Genomic DNA, 20,248 nt, shown 5'->3' with positions numbered 1-20,248 from the left:
ACTGGGGTCAGATTGTAAATAAAGAGAGTGGAATATACTTAGATTATAAAATGAAACCAACACTCCCACCCCTTACTGTAACACTGATGGAAGAAGGCAGCATACATGAGGTTTAGGAAACAAGGATCAGATGGGTCTATTGAGGAACATAGGGTGTCAAGAAAAGAGAGATTAATAAGGGGAAGTGGACAGAAAGAAGGGAGCGAGAGAAGGTCTTGGCGTGTGGGGTAGAGGAAAATCCCAAGGTTTTAAGAAGTACCCCCACCCATTACCCAGACAGTATCACCCCTGAACATAATATCGATGTACCACTCACTGAGGCAATTACCCACACCTCACCCTGACACAGGCAAACCCCTTAACAGATACCGACACCTAAATTCACAAAGACACCGACATTGTACTCGCCGTGTTCTCTCCATAGTACCGTCGCACACCTCAGCGTGACCCGCTCACACCCACAGTGGCCATGACACGTCTCTCATCGTGACACAGACACACCCTGCTCTGTGAGACCAGCACACCCCACACCATGACACAGATACTCTACCCACAGTGACGTCACCAGACCCCTCCACCAACCGGGACACTCGACATTTCCCACACCTTGCAATTGGCACACCTCTCGCCAGGGCACAGAATCTCCTCTCTCAGTGACACGGACACGTCCCTCAGATCAACTCGAACATGCCATGCACGAATCAAAAAAGCCTTCACCGGGACATTGATATATATACCCCTCAGCGTGAAACAGACACGCCTCTCAATGTAGCGCCGTTGCCTCTCACAATGCCACAAGCACATCCTTCACTGAGACACCCTTCACCGTGACACTGACACAACACTCTCTGTGACCCGTTCGGTAGCGTGACACTGACTCACGTGTCACTGTAAACGCTAAACGTCCTTCACCATCTCTCTCAGTATCACAGATTCGTCGGTCTGAGATCACCTCCGACCGAAAAGGGGAGACTGACCCCGTCAGTGTGCAATGTAAGTTTGTGAGCGAAACATCGCTTTCGGTGAGTGCACAGTGGGGTGTGATGGGGCGGTTCAGAGAGAGCCTCACTCTGTGACTCGCCAGGGAGATTCACACTGTGTTAGACTGAGGGAGTGTGACGGGACCGTGTGGAGGCAGCTTCCCTCTGTGTCTGACACTTTGCTCTGTGGTGTGTTGAGAAGCTGTAGAGGGAGAATCACTCTCCCTCTGACATTTGTCGTGTGTGCTGAGAGAGTTTCTTTCTGTGTCTGACCGCTGGAGTGTGTGATGGGGCCGTGGAGAGAGAGATTCACATCGTGTCTGAGCAAGGCTGTGCGTGATTGGACTTTGTGGAGGGATATAAATTCTGTTCTCTGACCCAGGGTCTGTGTGAGGCCCGATGTGGAGGGAGATTCCCTCTGTGTCTGACCCAGGGAGTATGTGATGTGACGGTGTGGAGGGTGATTCACTCTGTGTCTGACCCCGGGAGAGTGTGATGGGACGGTGTGGAGGATGATTCACTCTATCACTGAATCCAGGAGAGCGTAATGGGACGTTGTGGACGTGGATTCACTCTGTGTCTGATCCCGGGAGTGTGTGATGAGATGATGTGGAGCGAGTAACATCCAGAATCTGACTCCGAAAGAGTGTGACAGGACAGTGTGCAGGAAACTTCACTCCACGTCTGACCGCTGGAATGTGTGATGAGGCCATGCAGTTAGTGGAGGGAGTTTCACTCTGTATCTGCTTCCGAGAGTGTGTGGTGAGACGGTGCGGACGGTGCAAACTGTTTTTGACCCTGCGCCTGTGTCATGGGAGAGTGAGAAAGATCTTCAAAGCATGTCTTTGTCCGGGTGTCAGTAATCGGACGGTGCTGAAGGAGCTACACTGTGTCTGATCCCTGGAGTGTGCGGTTGGATACTGGAGCAGTAGCTTAACTCTGTGTCTCACTCCGAGAAAGTGTGATGGACCGGTGTGGAAGAGCTTCACTGTGTGTCTGTCCAAAACAGCGTGTGATTTGACAGTGAACAGCGTGCAGTCTGAACCCATGTGTGCGTGTGATAGAGCAAGAGAGAGGGAGAGAAAGAGGAGTTAGAGAGAGGGACCAATACTTGATCTCCTACTGTAGCATGAGACAAGGCAGTTATCAGAGTTTCGCGCAAGAGCTTCGTCCGCTGTCATTCCTCATTTACCTCCATCCAGATCAGTCAAAATCGCACCAGTCTTCGCATTTTCCAATCCAGTATGCATGGTTTCGGTCGACAAGAAAGGGGGTTATAAAGTTCATTATTCCCAAAGGAACCCAAATATTCTTTTAACAACTCTATTTCTCTAAGGTACTTAGCCTTCCACACTTTATCAATACAGTCATCCATCTCGGACTAGGACAAGCATCTGTCTTGGTTACTGAATTGATTTCCCTGCAGTGAGTACAAAATCTCCTGCTATCGTCCGATTTAGGCACAAGATCGCAGGGCGACGCCCAGTCTGAAGTAGTTTGGCTGACGATACCGGTTGCTAGCATGCAGCCATTTTCCTTTTCAACCCCTTGGCTTTTCCCGAACTTCATTCTGTGAGGATGCTGTTCAATGGGCTGGGCTGAGTTTATAATGACGTCATGCACTGCAACGGTGCTCCGTCTCGGAATGTCAGGAAATAAATCTTTATGCTTGCTAATTAGTTCTTGCAATTGTTCCCTCTGTGCAGGCTCTAGACGACAGGCTTTATCAGCAAGCTCTTTCAAAATAGTGGAATTCTCAAGTCTTGTTGGTACAATATTCAGTTTGTCAGAATGATCTTGCACCTCATTGTCGAATTCCACAGCCCCATTGGTTTCAGTAACAGTGCTTATTAGTACCTTCTCAGAGTCATGATGAGGCTCCAGTATGTTTACGTGTAATAAGTGTGTCGCCTTCCTTCTGTCGGGAATGCCAATACCATAATTCAGCGAATCAGTTTTCTTAATTATGCGGTGTTGTCCATGGAATTGTGCTTGGAGGGTTTTGGTCACAAGGAGGAACAGAACCAGCACTTTATTTCCAACCTCGAGCACCTGCTCCTCCGCTCTCTTTTCAATGCAATGATTCATTCTAATTTGGGAGTTTTGCAGATTCTTGTTGGCAAGGTCACAAGCCTTGTTAAGATTTTCCCGGAATTTCACAACGTAATCTAACACACTGACACACACTTTTGGATTAGACCTTTGCTCTCTGAGTCCTTTGGGCCTATGGCCGAAAATGAGCTCAAATGGACTAAACCACAGGGACTCTTGAATGGTTTCTCTCACGGGACAAAGTGATAAGTGTATCCCTTCATCCCAGTCCCTGTTATTCTCATGACAGTAGGCTTTAATCATGGTCTTTAAAGTCGAAAGAAACCGCTCCAAAGCCCCTTGAGATTCCGGGTGGTAGGCAGATAACATAATGTGTTTAGCCCCCAGCTCAGAAAATATCTGCTGGAATATTCTTGAAGTAAAATTTCTACCCTGGTCAGATGGAATTTATTTAGGTAAACCTACCTGTGCAAAAAAAAAAAAAAAAAAAAAACTTGCTGAGTGCCTTTACCTTAGTCTTGGCCTGGATGTTTCTGAGAGGCACGGCTTCAGGGAACCAGGATGCAGCACAGATAATTGTTAACAAGTAATAATGACCTCCCTTTCCCTCTCTACCCCTCTCTGCTTTTCACAGGGATCGTTCCCTCCGCGACAGCCTGGATCACACATCCCTCCCCACAGATCTCCCACCTGGCACTTATCCCTGCAAGCGCAAGTGCTACACCTGTCCCTACTCCTCCTCTCTTACCACCATTCAGGGCCCCAAACAGTCCTTCCAGGTGAGGCAACACATCACTTATGAGTCTGTTGGGGTCATTTATTGCTTCTGGTGCTCCCGTTGCGGCCTCCTCTGCATCAGCGGGACCCGACGCAGATTGGGGGATCGCTTCGTCGAGCACCTCCTCTCCGTCTGCAACAACAGACAGGATCTCCCGGTTGCCACCCACTTCAACTCTGCTTCACTTTCCCATTCCGATATGTCCATACATGGCCTCTGAGGCCAAACTCAGGTTGGAGGAGCAACACCTTATATACCGTCTGGGTAGTCTCCAACCCCTTGGTATGAGAATCGAATTCTCCAGCTTCCGGTAATTCCCTCCTTCTCCCTTCCCCCATTCCACCTTCACTCTGTCTCCTCTTCTAGATGCCTATCACATCTCATGATTCTGCTTTCTTCTACTACCTATAGTGCTTTCCCCTTACATTCACTCTTCAGCTCTCCTGCCTATCCCCTCTCTGCTTCACCTCCCCCACTCCTTGATCTTTCCTAAGATTGGTTTTCCACCCTCCCCTCACTTTATTTACAGGGCCCCTGCCCCCTCCTTCTTTAGTCCTGACGAAGGGTCTCGACCCGAAAATTTGACTGTTTCTTTCACGGATGCTGCCCGACCTGCTGAGTTCATCCAGCTTGTTTGTACGTCTCAATGACGGCCAGCTGCAGTCTTTGCCAATGGGCCTACACAATCCACTATGACCCTGGAAAATGGTTCACCAAACGCAGGTATCGCCCGAAGTGGAGCTTTTGGGATGGCCTGATTAGGATTTCCCACCACCTGGCACGTATGACACCCTCTACAGTAATTGACAATATCTTTCCTCACGTTAGGCCATTTATTAGGTATTTATTAATATTTGTAATTTACATTCGTTTTATATCGTTGCGCCATACTGATGCTGCAAACAAATCCAGGCCGTGTAACTCTCAGGTAATAAATCAAATAGCGATTCCGTTGGAAAACACCCGATCCGAGTGGACCGCACACTTGGCCCGCTGGTCTTCACTGGTCAGGGCACCGAGTACAGGTGTCGGAAGGTCACGTTGCCGTGGTACAGGACGTCGGTGAGGCCGCACAGTTTTGGTCGCCCTGCTCTGGGGAAAATGCCATTGAACCACAAATAATTAACAGGGAGATTTACAGGAATTGTGCCGGGACTCGAGGGACAGAGATTGAGAGAGGAAGGGGTCTTTATTCCCTGTAGCATAGCTGTAACCTTATAGAGTTGCATAAACTCAAGAGGGACACGGACAGTGGGAATGCGCACAGACTTTTACCCAGAGTTGGGGTATCGAGACCCAGACGGCAGAGGATTGAGCTGAGAGTTGGGAGAAAGGAGAAAGAGGGAGAGGTTAGGGAGACGGAGGTGTTTGAGGGTACGGAGAGGGGAGGGAAAGAGTACGGTAGAGAGAGAGGAAAGGGAGAGATAGAGAAAAAAACAAAAGTTTGAAGAGGGAGCGGAGAAACCGCGGGGAGAGAAAGTCGAGGAAATAGGGTGAGGAGAGGGGGTAGAGAGAGAGAGAGTTAGAGGGAGTGAGGAAGAGCGGGATGGGAGAGTGTGTCTCGAGAAAGCACGAGATAGATGGAGAGCGGGGTTTGTCCATGTGTGGTGGGAGAATTGGGTTGCGAAAAGAGGAGAATAGAGTAACAGGTAGGGGCAGAGACTGCAGGGAGGATTTTGAGTGGATGGGATGAGTGAGAGTGGAGGAGAGATAAGGAAGGGAAAGAAAGGGTAATCATTTGATTCAAGTCGGCTCTCCGGGCTGTTGACAGAGAACCTGGATCTTTTCAGGAATATCTGGACGGGAGGGTGCGGACTTCTCGCAGATGAAATGGTGTTTATCCTGAAGGCAATTGTCACCCCTTCTACTCGATTTACAATCACTGCAGGAGGACCTTCCAGGGGACACCTTGTACAGCAGACCAAAGTCAACATTCCTATCAATAGATGGTTAAAAAACTTTGAACAGAGAGAAAACAGATCCGGCGGACGAAACGATACCGTCGCCAAACTAATCCCATTAAACTCGGCAATCCCCACAGCCCTGTGTCGTCTTCAAAATAATCCCAGTGTCCCAATGTCTCCCCACTGCTCTCTGTCAGTCGCCGGATTAATCCAACTACACCTCCTCCCCCACAGCCTCTGGCCCGGCGTCCCGCGGTCCCCACAGTCCTGTGGCAGTCCCAATGCGAATCGAACACACCCACTTTCTCCCGTCAGATCTATTTCAGTCCCCAAACAAATCCCACTCTCCCATCGTCCCCCCACAGACTTACGCGGTCCCGAAATTAATCCCGTCGGCACAATCTGATTTTGCAGCCCTGTGTCGGTCCGCAAATCCATCCCACGACCCTTCCTCTCCCGACAGTTCATGTTCGTCTCCAAGTTAATCCCATTGCATCTCACCGTTCCCTCCGCCTTACGTCAGTCCGCAATCTGGACCCACTGACCGACGCTTTGCCCACATCCCCGTATCGGTCTCCAAACTAATGCAGTTCTCCCACTCTCTCCCCCCAGATCAGTGTCAGACCCCAAACTGATCCTGTTGTCCCACTCTCTCCCCCCAGTTCAGTGCCAGACCCGAAACTGATCCTGCTGCATAACTCTTTCTCACAGAGTAAGGCCTGTCGCCAAACTAATCCGACTCTGCCTCCTGATCCCCACAGATCTGTGTCAGACTCCAAACTAATTCCACTGCATCTCCCAATCCCCGCAGCCCTGCGTCAGTACCCAAAATAATCCCGGGGAAATAATCCTCGGGGCCCACTGACAATCGTCAAAATATTTCACTGTCCTGCCCCGCGACAGACACGTATCGCTCCCTAAAATATTCACCTTGTATCATCCTCTCCCGAAAAAAAATCCCATTCCCCGTCTTCTCACAAACCTACTTCAGTCCATAAACTAATCCCATTTTCTCCCCTCAATGCAGTGTCATTCCCCATTTCCCAGCCAACAGATCAGATCAAATCTCACCCGTTCACGCATTGTCCAATCCAGTAAGTGATGTTTCGGGGGTTAAGAGAGCGGAAAACAAAATTCTGTGAAATGAAATTCCTTTGATTAATGCCGAGAATCGAAAACTATTTACGGGAGTGTGTGATGGGATGGTGTAGAGAGCGCTTTAGTCTGTGTGCCTGACGCCGGGCGTGTGTGATGAGATGGTATGGAGGGAGCTTCACTCTGTATCTGATCCCGGGTCTGTGTGACGGGAGTTTTTTGTGCGTTTTCACTCTGTGTCTAAGGGTGTGTGATGATTCCTGTGTTACTGTGGGATCTTCACGTGCTGTGACACATACCGCTTCATCCCTTGAATTGATTTCCAGCAGCCTTGAATCACGGTTTGAACATTGTTGCATCGCTTTGCGGAAAGATGTTTCAAAGGTGGAGACGTAATAACACCGGTCTTTATTTGTGACCCAGTCCTCGGAACACGTTTGCTCTGGAAATCAGGAACAAGGAACAGTAGGGCATAGAGTGAATCTCCCTGCACATTTTCCCGTCACACACACCAGGTGAGACGCACAGAGTGAATTTCACTCCATGCTATCGTCATCACGCACACCTGAGGTCAGACACTGAGTGAATCTCCCCCCACACCATCCCATCACACATTAACAAGATTCAGGCCCAGTGAAGTTCACTCCAAACCATCCATGACACACTCCGGGGGTCAAGACACTGAGAGAATCTCATACCACAATGTCCTATCGCACACGCCCGGGGAGAGACACAGAATGAAGTTCCCTCCAGAACGTCCCAGAACGTCCCATCACAGATTCACAGGATCAGGCACGGAGTGAAGTTCCCTCCACATCAACCATGACAGACTCTCCAGTCAGGCACAGATTGAGGCTACCTCTACCCCGTCCCCGATACACTCACGGAGTCAGACACAATCTGATGCTCCCTCCACACCATCCCATCACTGATGCTGGTTGTTACTCTCACCACACCGTCTCGTCAAACACTCCTGGTGTCAGACACAGAGTGAATCTCCCTCCACACCGCCCCACACACACTCCCGGGGTCAGAGAACAGACTTTAGATCCCTCCACAAAGTCCAGTCACATACAGCCTTGTTCAGACACAGTGTGAATCCCATCACACAGTCCAGCGGTCAGACACAGAAAGAAACTTCCTCAGCACACACGACAAATGCCAGAGGGAGAGTGATTCTTCCTCTACAGCTTCTCAAAACACCACAGATCAAAGTGTCAGACAAAAGTTCCATCAGACACTCCCGTGGTCAGGCACAGAGTGAATCTCCCTCCACACCGTCCCATCACACACTCCCGGGGTCAGACAGAGAGTGAATCTCCCTCCACACCGTCCCATCACACACTCCCGGGGTCAGACACAGAGTGAATCTCCCTCCACACCGTCCCATCACACACTCCCGGGGTCAGACAGAGAGTGAATCTCCCTCCACACCGTCCCATCACAGACTCCCGGAGTCAGACACAGAGTGAATCTCCCTCCACACCGTCCCATCACACACTCCCGAGGTCAGACACAGAGTGAATCTCCCTCCACACCGTCCCATCACACACTCCCGAGGTCAGACACAGAGTGAATCTCCCTCCACACCGTCCCATCACAGACTCCCGGGGTCAGACACAGAGTGAATCTCCCTCCACACCGTATCATCACACACTCCCGGGGTCAGACACAGAGTGAATCTCCCTCCACACAGTTCCATCACACACTCCCGTGGTCAGGCACAGAGTGAATCTCCCTCCACACCGTCCCATCACACACTTCCTGGTGAGAGACAGAGTGAGGATCTCTCTGGACCGTCCCATCACACACCCCTGTGTTCTCACACAAAGTGAAAATCCGCCCTCACACTACACACTCACTGGTTCAGACTCCCTCCATAACATGCAATCACATAATTGGGTGGTATATCGGTATGGCCATCCCTCTGCACTGTCCAATCAGACGCTCCCGCTTTCAGAGTGAAACTCTCGCCACGGTGCCATAACACACATCCGGGGTCAGACAAGGGGTGAATTTCTCTAGGCACTGTCCCATCACATAATCCCGCTGTCAGACAAAGTGGGACACAATCCCGCTGTCTGGATCCATACTGTCCCATCAGACATTCCCGAAGTGAGACATAGGGTGAAGCTGTAATGTTACGTCTCACAATCCCGTGTTCAGACACAGAGTGAATCCACCTCCACAACGTCCCTTCACACTCTCCTGGATTCATTGACAGAGGGAATCCCCCTCCACGCAGCCCCATCACACACTCACCGGGTCAAACACAGAGTGAATCATCCTCCATACCATCTCTTCACACATTCCTGATGTCAAGCACAGAGTGACGCTTCCTCTCTCCATGCCTGCCCTTTGATGAGAAGCGGGTGAAAGAGGGGGATGATGCCTCACCTTTTCTGCTGGTCAACAATTCACAGAACTGGTGCTGGTGATCGCTGTGCATTCGGTTAAGATCGGACAGATTAGAGTTGAGCGCAGAAAGCTTGGATTGAAGGGTTGAGTTGAGCTCGTGGTAGTTTCGGTGGCAGGTTTCCTTAGACTGACGAATCTGTGACACTGAGAGAGATGGTGAAGGATGTTTATCGTTTGCAGTGACACGTGAGTTAGCGTCACGCTACCGAACGGGTTACAGAGAGTGCTGTGTCAGTGTCACGGTGAAGGGTGTCACATTGAAGGATGAGCTGGTGGCACAGTGAGAGGCGTCGGCGACACCTTGAGGAGTGTGTCTGTCTCACGCTGACGGGTTATTAAAGTTTTTTGCGTTTACACGGGGGTCTGTGCCAATATCCTGGTGTTGACTGATTCCCTGTGCAAGCGTCGGCCATGTCCGAGTTGCTGCGAGGGATGTGTCAGTGTCACTGGGATAGGCGTTTCCGTGCCTTGGCGAGATGTGTACCGGGACACAATGAAGTGTCTCTCGACTTCACGGTGAGGGAAATGTCAGAGAGGGGGTCTGGCAGAGTCACGGTGGGTGGAGTATCTGTGTAATGTGTGGGTGCTGGTTTCATTGAGAGGAGTATGTCTGTGTCTCTGTGAGAGGCATGTCATGACCACGGTGTGTGTGAGATTGTCACGCTGAGCTGTGTGTCGGTGTAATGGAGAGGACTATGTCTGTGTCATTGTGAATTTATGGGTCGGTATAACGTTAAGGGGTTTGCCTTTGTTAGGGTGAGGTGTGGGCAATTGCCTCAAAGTTGATTCAAGGTTGAATTTAACTCATGGACTGGTAGTCGACATTGGGGTTGGGTCCTGTTCATCTCCTGATATTCTTCCCAAAGGAGTTTGTAGTTTCGGTGAAAGGTGATCTGAGATGGTGAAGGATGTTTGGCGTTTATAGTGTGTCAGCGTCACGCTACTGAGCGGATCACGGAGAGTGGCTTGTCAGTGTCACGGTGAAGGGTGCTGGTGGCACAATGAGGGGCGTCGGCGCCACCGTGAGGTACGTGTCTGCGATACGCTGCGGGGTATATCAGGTTACCAGCGAGGTTTTGGTTGGTGTCACGATGGGGGCTGCGTCAATATGGCGGTGATAGTTGATTCCCTGTCACAGCAAGTCGGTGTTTCAGTGAGAGACGTGTAGCTGTCATTGTGATAGGCGTTTCTGGGTCCGTGAGAGAGGTGTACCGGGTCACATCGCGGTGTATCTCTATGTCACGGTGAGAGATATGTCAGGATCACAGTGCGGGGTTTGTCGGTGTTCCAGTCAAAGGAGCGTCTGTCTCACAGTGTCTGGTATATTGGCGTTTCAGTGGGAAAATGTCGATGTCACGGTGAGGGGTGTGTCTGTGTCACGGGGAAGGACCGGTAGTGGTCATGGTGGATGTTTCAGTGTCACGGTAAATTTAGTGTTGTTGTCACGGTGAGGACTGAGTGGGTGACGCTCTGAGGGGCTTGTCGGTGTCACGGTGAGGGATATGTCTTTGTGACTGTGAGGGTTATGTTGGTGTTTCGGCGGAGTGGCAGTCATTGTCATGATAAATGATGACTCGGTTTGAAGGTGATGGACGTGTCTGTGTCACAGTGAGGAATGTGTCTACGTCACAGTTCGTGCCCTTTCGGTGCCACGGCAAGAGGCGTGTCAGTGTAATGTTGAATCGTTATTACATTAGGTAGTATGTTGGCTTCAGGTTGAGGGATATGTCGGTATCAATGTTGAGGGATGTGTTGGTGGGGGTTGTGTCGGTGTCACGGTGAGGGGTGAGACGTGGTCATTCTGAGAGACCCGTCAGTACCAGAGTGAGGGGTGTGTTGATGGCGGTTGTGTCGGTGTCACGGTGAGGAGTGAGTCGTGGTCATGCTGAGAGACCTGTCAGTACCACAGTGAGGGATGTGTTGGTGGGGGTTGTGTCGGTGTCACAGTGAGGGGTGGTCATTCTGAGAGACCCGTCAGTACCACAGTGAGGTGTGTGTTGGTGGGGGTTGTGACGGTGTCACGGTGAGGGGTGAGTCGTGGTCATGCTGAGAGACCCGTCAGTACCACAGTGAGGGGTGTGTTGGTGGGGGTTGTGTCGGTGTCACGGTGAGGAGTGAGTCGTGGTCATGCTGAGAGACCCGTCAGTACCAGAGTGAGGGGTGTGTTGATATCACCGTAAAGGGTTTTTCTGGGAAATGATGTGAATGTGTCGCTGTTACAGTGGCCATTTTAATTCTCTGCGGTTTGGTCGTTTCGACCAGTTTTCAACTCACCGTGAATCCTCCAGCAGATACCCATCATGATGAGGCTCCCTGTTAAAACGCAGATAAGCCATCCGCTTGGGTCTGATTTCTCTCTCCTTGTGGGTCGTTCACTGTCCATACCCTCTGTGGAACAATCGTTACTTGTCTTTGTCAATCCATCGTCATATTCCCTGAATACCCCTCCCCTGCTCTTCCCACCCTCTGAGTTCAAATCACTCTCTCTCGCTCATGCATGGCAGTGAGCGTAAACCACAGAACAGAACAGGCCATTCTGCCCCATTTTTTTGCTACACAAATTATACTTTATACCTAAATCGTGTTTGCCTACACAGTTCATCTCCCTCCAATCCCTGGACATACATGTGCCTGTCAAAGAGACAATGAAACGCCTCCACCGATAAGCCTTCACCACTACCCCGGCAGCACATTCCAGTCTCCCACGCTTTCTGTGTAAACAAAGCCTTGTCCCTCATCTCTCCTGTAAAGTTACTCCCTCTCCCCTTCCACCGTAGTGTTAGACATTTCTCTCTGGGGGAGAAATGCACCGGTTGCCTGGTCTATCTCTGTCTCTCGTCATGATAGAGACCTGTATCAACTCTCCCCTCAGCCTGAGAAACATATGAAATACATAAGAAGTTATATGTGCTTTGTGCCGTGTGTGACCTTTGGTTTTGTGCAGTAACGCAGACTCGTTTGTCTGTATTCATGGTTATTCACGTATGGTTGAATTGTAATACAACTTGTATTGAATTGAAACCGTCTCTTCTGCACCGGTTTCACCTTCTTTGGAATGGAATCCAAATAAAAAAAATATCCGAAGTCCCTTTCACTACAGCTTGTCTCATCTTCCCCACCCTGCTTCCATTCTGACTCAGAGAACCATGCTCATTTCCAGAGACCTGACCGGTGAGACTTCCCTCACTCCGAAATGCGAATCGCTGCTTTTTAATGTGCAGTCGCCCACCCGTGTGAGTGGCATTTACCTGGCTCCTGATCTCTTCTTGTAGACCCCGAAACCATTTGTCTGTCGGACTCAAACACAGACGGAGCCCCACTCCATATCATCCTACCTGCCCTCCTGGAGTCAGGCACAGAGTGAGGCTATTCCGTGATCAGGCATTGTCCTATCCAAATTGTCCTATCGCTCACTCCAGGGGTCAGACAGAGAGAAAAGCTCACTGTTCCCCATCCCAGGGTCAAAGAAGGAATGAAGCTCCTTACACACTGTCTGATCGCAGATAACGGGGGCGAAACTCCCTCCACAGAGTTGCATCACACGCTGCCAGGGTTCAGCTACAAAAGGAAGCTCTACCGGCACCGTCTCATATCACGCTCTAGGATTCAGATATTTTGTGAAGCTCCGTGGGCTCAATCGAGTCACTCGCTACGGCACTCAGAGACAGACCGAAGCTCCCTTCCTTCCCTCACACCAATCCCCAGTCCTGCGTCCCAGTCGTCTCGGATTTCGTGCCTCTCGCAGGATGTGTGTGTGTGTGTGTGTGTGTGTGTGTGTGTGTGTGTGTGTGTGTGTGTGTGTGTGTGTGTGTGTGTGTGTGTGTGTGTGTGTGTGTGTGTGTGTGTGTGAGAGAGAGAGAGAGAGAGAGAGAGAGAGAGAGAGAGAGAGAGAGAGAGAGAGAGAGAGAGAGAGAGAGAGAGGATGATGTGCTGCGGGAAGAGGAAGGAAGTGGTGGGTAGAGAGGAGGCGAGAGAAAGGGTGTTAAGATTGCAGGTACTGTTCAAGTGGTGTGGAGCTCATGACCAGCCTGTGCATGCAGCGTTGTGGAGAGTCCAGATCATGTTGATAGATATCCGGTGGAAGAGGGGCGGAAGGTCCTGTCTCCCTCATTCTCCCCACAATTGCCTGCGACACAGACAGGAGGGACAATAGGGAGGCGGTGGGCGACGTAGATGGGGAACGTTTAGCACATGCAGTGTATCTGAGAGACGGAGAGGGGCGTGGGGAAATTACGGTGATTTGAAAAGTTAGAGGGTGTGTGAAATAGAGGCGGCAGAGAAAAAGAGAAGACATTGGAGGGAGAAAGGGAGAGTGTGCTAGAGAAAGAGAGAACAATAACCCCTGGACTGTCGAACAATCACGATCGGGGACAGAAACAGTGTGAAACTCTCACCACATTGCCCCTCCACACAGTCCCGGGGTCAGACCCTAAGAGAAGAGCCCGCCACACCGTCCCTTGACACAGTCCTGGGGTCAGACACACAGTGACGATCCCTGCATACCGTCACGTGACACACTCCCGGTTCAGCCACAGGGTTAAGCTCCCTCCGCACCGTCCCTTTTCACGTTCCTGGCGTCAGAAACAGAATGACTCTCTCTCCGCACCGTCCCATCACACACTCCCAGGGTCAGACCTGGATTGAAACTCCCTCCGCACCATCTCTTCACAAGGTGCCCGGGTCTGAAACAGTGTGACTCTCTCTCCGCACCGTCCCATAACACGTTCCCGGGGTCAGACAGACGGAAGCTCCCTTCACACCCTCTCTCTCTCTCTCTCTCTCTCTCTCTCTCTCTCTCTCTCTCTCTCTCTCTCTCTCTCTCTCTCTCTCTCACACACACACACACACACACACACACGGGGTCATAGAAACATGGAAACATCGAAAACCTACACCACAATACAGACCCTTCGTTTCACAAAGTTGTGCCGAACATGTGACTACCTCAGAAATTACTAGCTTACCTGCAGCCCTCTAATTTATGCTCCATGTACCAGTCCAAAATACTCTTAAAATACCATATTGTACCCGCCTTCACTACGGTGGAGTTAAGTTTGCGTATTTCACCGAAGATTGGAGGAGTTGTGGATGGAGCTGTTGGTTGTCGAAGGTTACAAGAGGATATAGACAGGCTGCAGAGTTGGGCAGGAAAGTGGCAGATGGAGTTCAATCTGGACAGATGTGTGGTGATGCATTTTTGAAGGACAAACCAGAAGACTGAGTACAGGATTAATGGTCAGTTACTTAAGAGTGTGGATGAACAAAGGGACCTTGTGATGCAAATCCATACATCCCTCAAGGTCGCTGCACAGGTTGATAGGGGAGTTAAGAATGCCTATGGGATGCTAGGCTTCATTAACGGGGGATTGAGTTCAAGAGTGGAAAGGTCATGTTACAGCTCTACAAATCTCTGCTGAGACCGCAATTAGAGTATTGCTTTCAATTCTGGTCACCTCATTATAGGAAGGTGTGGATGCTATGGAGAGGGTGGAGAGGAGATTTACCAGGATGTTGCCTGATTGGAGAACAAGTCATATGAAGCAAGGTTAACAGAGCTGGGACTTTTTTCTTTGAAGAATGAGAGGGGACTTGATAGAGGTCTGCAAGATTATAAGAGGCATAGATAGGGTGGATAGCCAGTACCTGTTTCCCAGGGCACCAATAGAAAAAAAACACCAGAGGGCATAGGTACAAAATTAAGGGAGTGAAGTTTAGGCGAGACATCAGGGGTAAGTTTTTTACACAGAGGTTTGCGAGTTCAGGAGTAGAGAGGTCATGTTGCAACTGTAATGTGCTGTACAATTCTATGTTCTATGTACTATCACCATTGAATTCCCACCCCTTACTTTAAAACCATTTCCTCTTGTAATGTGCAGTGGTGCGCTGGGGAAGAGACGCTGGCTGTGCAGTCTATCTATTCGTCTAATAGCTTGCATACATCTATCATGTCTCCTCTCATCCTCCTTCCCTCCAAAGCGTAAAGACCTAGCTCCATTAATCTCTAATCATAATGCACACTCTCTAAACCAGGCAGCATTCCGGTAACTCTGCTCTGTACCCTTTCCAAAGCTCCCACATCCTTCCTGCACTGAGGCGACCAGAGCTGGGCACAGCACACCAAGTGTGGCCTAACCAGAGTTTTATAGAGCTGCATCATTACTTCTGACTCTGAAACTCTATCACTCGACTTATGAAAGCTAACACCCCATAAGCTTTCATTACTACCCTATCTACCTGTGAGGCAACTTGCAGGTTTCTGTGGACATGTACCCTTAGATCCCTCTGCCCTTCATACTACCAGGTATCCTGCCCCTTACTTGTACTCTACCTTGGGGTTTGTCCTTCCAAAGTGCACCACCTCACACTTCTCCGGGTTGAACTCCATCTGCCATTTCTTCCCCAATTTATGCACCCTTTCAGTGTCTCTCTGCAATCTTCGACAACCCTCTACACTATCTACAACACCACCAACCTTTGTGTCATCTGCAAATTTGCCAACCAACACTTCTACTCACACATCCAGGTCGTAAATAAAGACACGAAAAGTAGAGGTCCCAGAACAGATCCTTGTGGGACAGAACCCTCAAATCTATGTACTCGCTCCACCACGACACAATGCTTTCTGCAGGCAAGCCAATTCTGAATCCACCTGGCCAAACCTCCCTGAATTCCATGCCTTCTGACTTTCTGAATAAGCCATCCGTGTGGAACCTTGTCAAATACCTTACTAAAATCCATGTAGATCACATCCACTGCACTACACTCATGTATATGCCTGCTCACCTCCTCAGAAAACTCTATCAGGCTTGTTAGCCATGTGAACTGTCCATCATCAGACAATGATTTTTTAAAAGCCAATAGATCCTATGTCTATGGATCTTTTCGAACAGTTTTCCCGCCACAATCGTAAAGCTCCCTGGTCTATAATTACGAGGATTATCCCTGCTACCTATTTTGAACAAGGGGACAAAATTTAGCTCCCTCAAATCCTCCGGTACTATTTCCGTTGACAACGAGGACATAAAGATCCTAACCAGAGGCTCTCCTATCACTTCCCTCGCCTCGAGGAGCTGCCTGGGGAATATTGATTCCGGTCCCGTGGACTTATCCGTCCTAATCTACTTTAACAACTCCAACTCCTCCTCTCCCTTAATATCAACATGCTCCAGAACATCAAACTTTCTCATATTGTTCTCACCGTCATTTCGTTCCCTCTCATTCATAAATGACGAAGAGAATTATTCATTGAGGACTTCGCTCAGTTCCACATACTTCAGACACATCTTCCCACTTGTATCTCTAATCGGTCCTACCTTCACTCCTGTCATCCTTTTGTTCTTCACATAATTAAAGAATGCCTTGGGATTTTCCTTTACCCTACTTGCCAAAGCCTTCTCATGTCCCCTTCTTGCTCTCCTCAGCCCCTTCTTAAGATTTTTTTTTTGCTAACCTATATTTATCAATACACCCATCTTATATTTGCTTCCTAAACGTCATGTATGCTGCCTTCTACAACCTGACCAGGTTCTCCACCTCACTTGTCAACCATGGTTCCTTCTCCCTACCAATCTTAGTCTTTCGTACCGGGAGAAATTTATCCCTAACATCCTGCAGAGATACTTGAACAACGACAACATGTTAATAGCACATTTCCTAGAAAAAAAACATCATTCCAATTCAAACCCGCAAGTTCCAGATCTATAGCCTCATAACTTGCCGTTCCCCAATTAAATCTTTTCCTGACCTCTCTGATTCTATCCTTTTCCAAGAGGGAAATGGAGGGAGATAAACTCTCTGACTCAGACCGGGAGTATGTGATGCAACGGTGTGGAGGGAGATTCACTCTGTGTCTGACCGCGGGAGTGTGTGATCGGACGGTGTGGAGGAGATTCACTCTGTGTCTGACCCCGGGAGTGTATGATGGGACGGTGTGGAGGGAGATTCACTTTGTGTCTGACCCCGGGAGTGTGTGATGCGACGGTGTGGAGGGAGATTAACTCTGTGACTGACCCCGGGAGTATGTGATGGGATGGTGTGGATACTCTGGTGTGGATACATCACACAGACCTCTTCCTCTTTTAGATTTATTTCAAGACGCTTTGAAACAGGTAGAATGCCCCATCATCTGCTCTGGAAAATAGGACCAAAGAACAGTGAATCTCCTTCCACACCGTCACATCACACGCTCCCGGTTACAGACACAGAGTGAAGTTCCCTCCACACTATCCCATCACACACTCCAGGGGTCAGGCACAGTGTGAATCTCCCTCCACACCGTCCAATCACACACACCCGGTGACAGACACAGATTGAAGCTACCTCCACACTATCACATCACACACTCCCGGGGTCAGACACAGAGTGAATCTCCCTCCACACCGTCCCATCACACTCTCCCGGTGTCAGACACAGAGTGAAGTTCCCTACACACCGTTCCATCACACACTCCCGGGGTCATACACTGAGTGAATCTCCCTCCACACCGTCCCATCACACACTCCCGGGGTCAGGCTCAGTGTGAATCTCCCTCCACACCGTCCCATCACACTCTCCCGGTGTTAGACACAGAGTGAAGCTCCTTCCACACCTTCCCGTCACACACTCCCGTGGTCAGACACAGAGTGAATCTCCCACCACACCGTCCCATCACACACTCCCGGGGTCAGACACAGAGTGAATCTCCCTCGACACCGTCCCATCTCACTCTGCCGGGGTCAGACACAGTGTGAATCTCCCTCCACACCGTCACATCACACGCTCAGGGGTTTAGACACTGAGTGAATCTCCCTCCACACCGTCCATTCATACACTCCCTGTGACAGACACAGAGTGAAGCTCCCTCCACACTATCCCATCACACACTCCCGGGGTCAGACACAGAGTGAATCTCCCTCCACACCGTCCCATCACACACTCCCGGGGTCAGGCACAGAGTGAATCTCCCTCCACACCGTCCCAACACACACTCCCGGGGTCAGACACAGAGTGAATCTCCCTCCACTCTATCCCATCACACACTACCGGGGTCAGACATAGAGTGAATCTCGCTCCACACCGTCCCATCACACACTCCCGGGGTCAGGCACAGAGTGAATCTCCCTCCACACCGTCCCAACACACACTCCCGGGGTCAGACACAGAATGAATCTCCCTCCGCACCGTCCCATCACACTCTCCCGTGGTCAGACACAGAGAGAATCTCCCACCGCACCCAGCATCACACACTCCCGGGGTCAGGCGCTGAGTGAAAGCCCCTCCACACCGTCCCATCACACGCTCAGGGGTTTAGACACTGAGTGAATCTCCCTCCACACCGTCCATTCATAGACTCCCTGTGACAGACACAGAGTGAAGCTCTCCACACTATCCCATCACACACTCCCGGGGTCAGACACAGAGTGAATCTCCCTCCACACCGTTCCATCACACTCTCCCGGTGACAGACACAGAGTGAAGCTCCCTCCACTCTATCCCATCACACACTACCGGGGTCAGACATAGAGTGAATCTCCCTCCACACCGTCCCATCACACACTCCCGGGGTCAGGCACAGAGTGAATCTCCCTCCACACCGTCCCAACACACACTCCCGGGGTCAGACACAGAGTGAATCTCCCTCCGCACCGTCCCATCACACTCTCTCGTGGTCAGACACAGAGAGAATCTCCCACCGCACCGACCATCACACACTCCCGGGGTCAGGCGCTGAGTGAAAGCCCCTCCACACCGTCCCATCACACACTCCCGGGGTCAGACACAGAGTGAATCTCCCTCCACACCGTCCCATCACACACTCCCGGGGTCAGACACAGAGTGAAGCTCCCTCCACACTATCCCATCACACACTCCCGGGGTCAGACATAGAGTGAATCTCCCTCCACACCGTTCCATCACACACTCCCGGTGACAGACACAGAGTGAAGCTCCCACCACACCGTCCCATCACACACTCCCGGGGTCAGACACAGAGTGAATCTCCCTCGACACCGTCCCATCTCACTCTGCCGGGGTCAGACACAGTGTGAATCTCCCTCCACACCGTCACATCACACGCTCAGGGGTTTAGACACTGAGTGAATCTCCCTCCACACCGTCCATTCATACACTCCCGGGGTCAGACACAGAGTGAATCTCCCTCCACACCGTTCCATCACACACTCCCGGTGACAGACACAGAGTGAAGCTCCCTCCACTCTATCCCATCACACACTACCGGGGTCAGACATAGAGTGAATCTCCCTCCACACCGTCCCATCACACACTCCCGGGGTCAGGCACAGAGTGAATCTCCCTCCACACCGTCCCAACACACACTCCCGGGGTCAGACACAGAGTGAATCTCCGTCCACACCGTCCCATCACACACTCCCGGGGTCAGACACAGAGTGAATCTCCCTCCGCACCGTCCCATCACACTCTCCCGTGGTCAGACACAGAGAGAATCTCCCACCGCACCGACCATCACACACTCCCGGTGTCAGGCGCTGAGTGAAAGCCCCTCCACACCGTCCCATCACACACTCCCGGGGTCAGACACAGGGTGAATCTCCCTCGACACCGTCCCATCTCACTCTCCCGGGGTCAGACACAAAGTGAATCTCCCACCACACCGTCCATCACACACTCCCGGGGTCAGGCGCTGAGTGAAGCTCCCTCCACACTATCCCATCACACACTCCCGGGGTCAGACACAGACTGAATCTCCCTCCACACTGTTCCATCACACACTCCCGGTGACAGACACAGAGTGAAGCTCCCTCCACTCTATCCCATCACACACTACCGGGGTCAGACACAGAGTGAATATCCCTCCACACCGTCCCATCACACACTGCCGGGGTCAGACACAGAGTGAATCTCCGTCCATACCGTCCAACACAAACACCCGGGGTCAGGCACAGAGTGAATCTCCCTCCACACCGTCTCATCACACACTCCCTGGGTCAGACACTGAGTGAATCTTCCTCCACACCGTCCACCACACACTCCCGGGGTCAGGCGCTGAGTGAAAGCCCCTCCAC

The sequence above is a fragment of the Hemitrygon akajei genome, unplaced genomic scaffold (assembly GCF_048418815.1).
Source record: "Hemitrygon akajei unplaced genomic scaffold, sHemAka1.3 Scf000033, whole genome shotgun sequence".
Taxonomy (NCBI): Eukaryota; Metazoa; Chordata; class Chondrichthyes; order Myliobatiformes; family Dasyatidae; genus Hemitrygon; species Hemitrygon akajei.
This window is presented reverse-complemented; position numbering follows the sequence as displayed.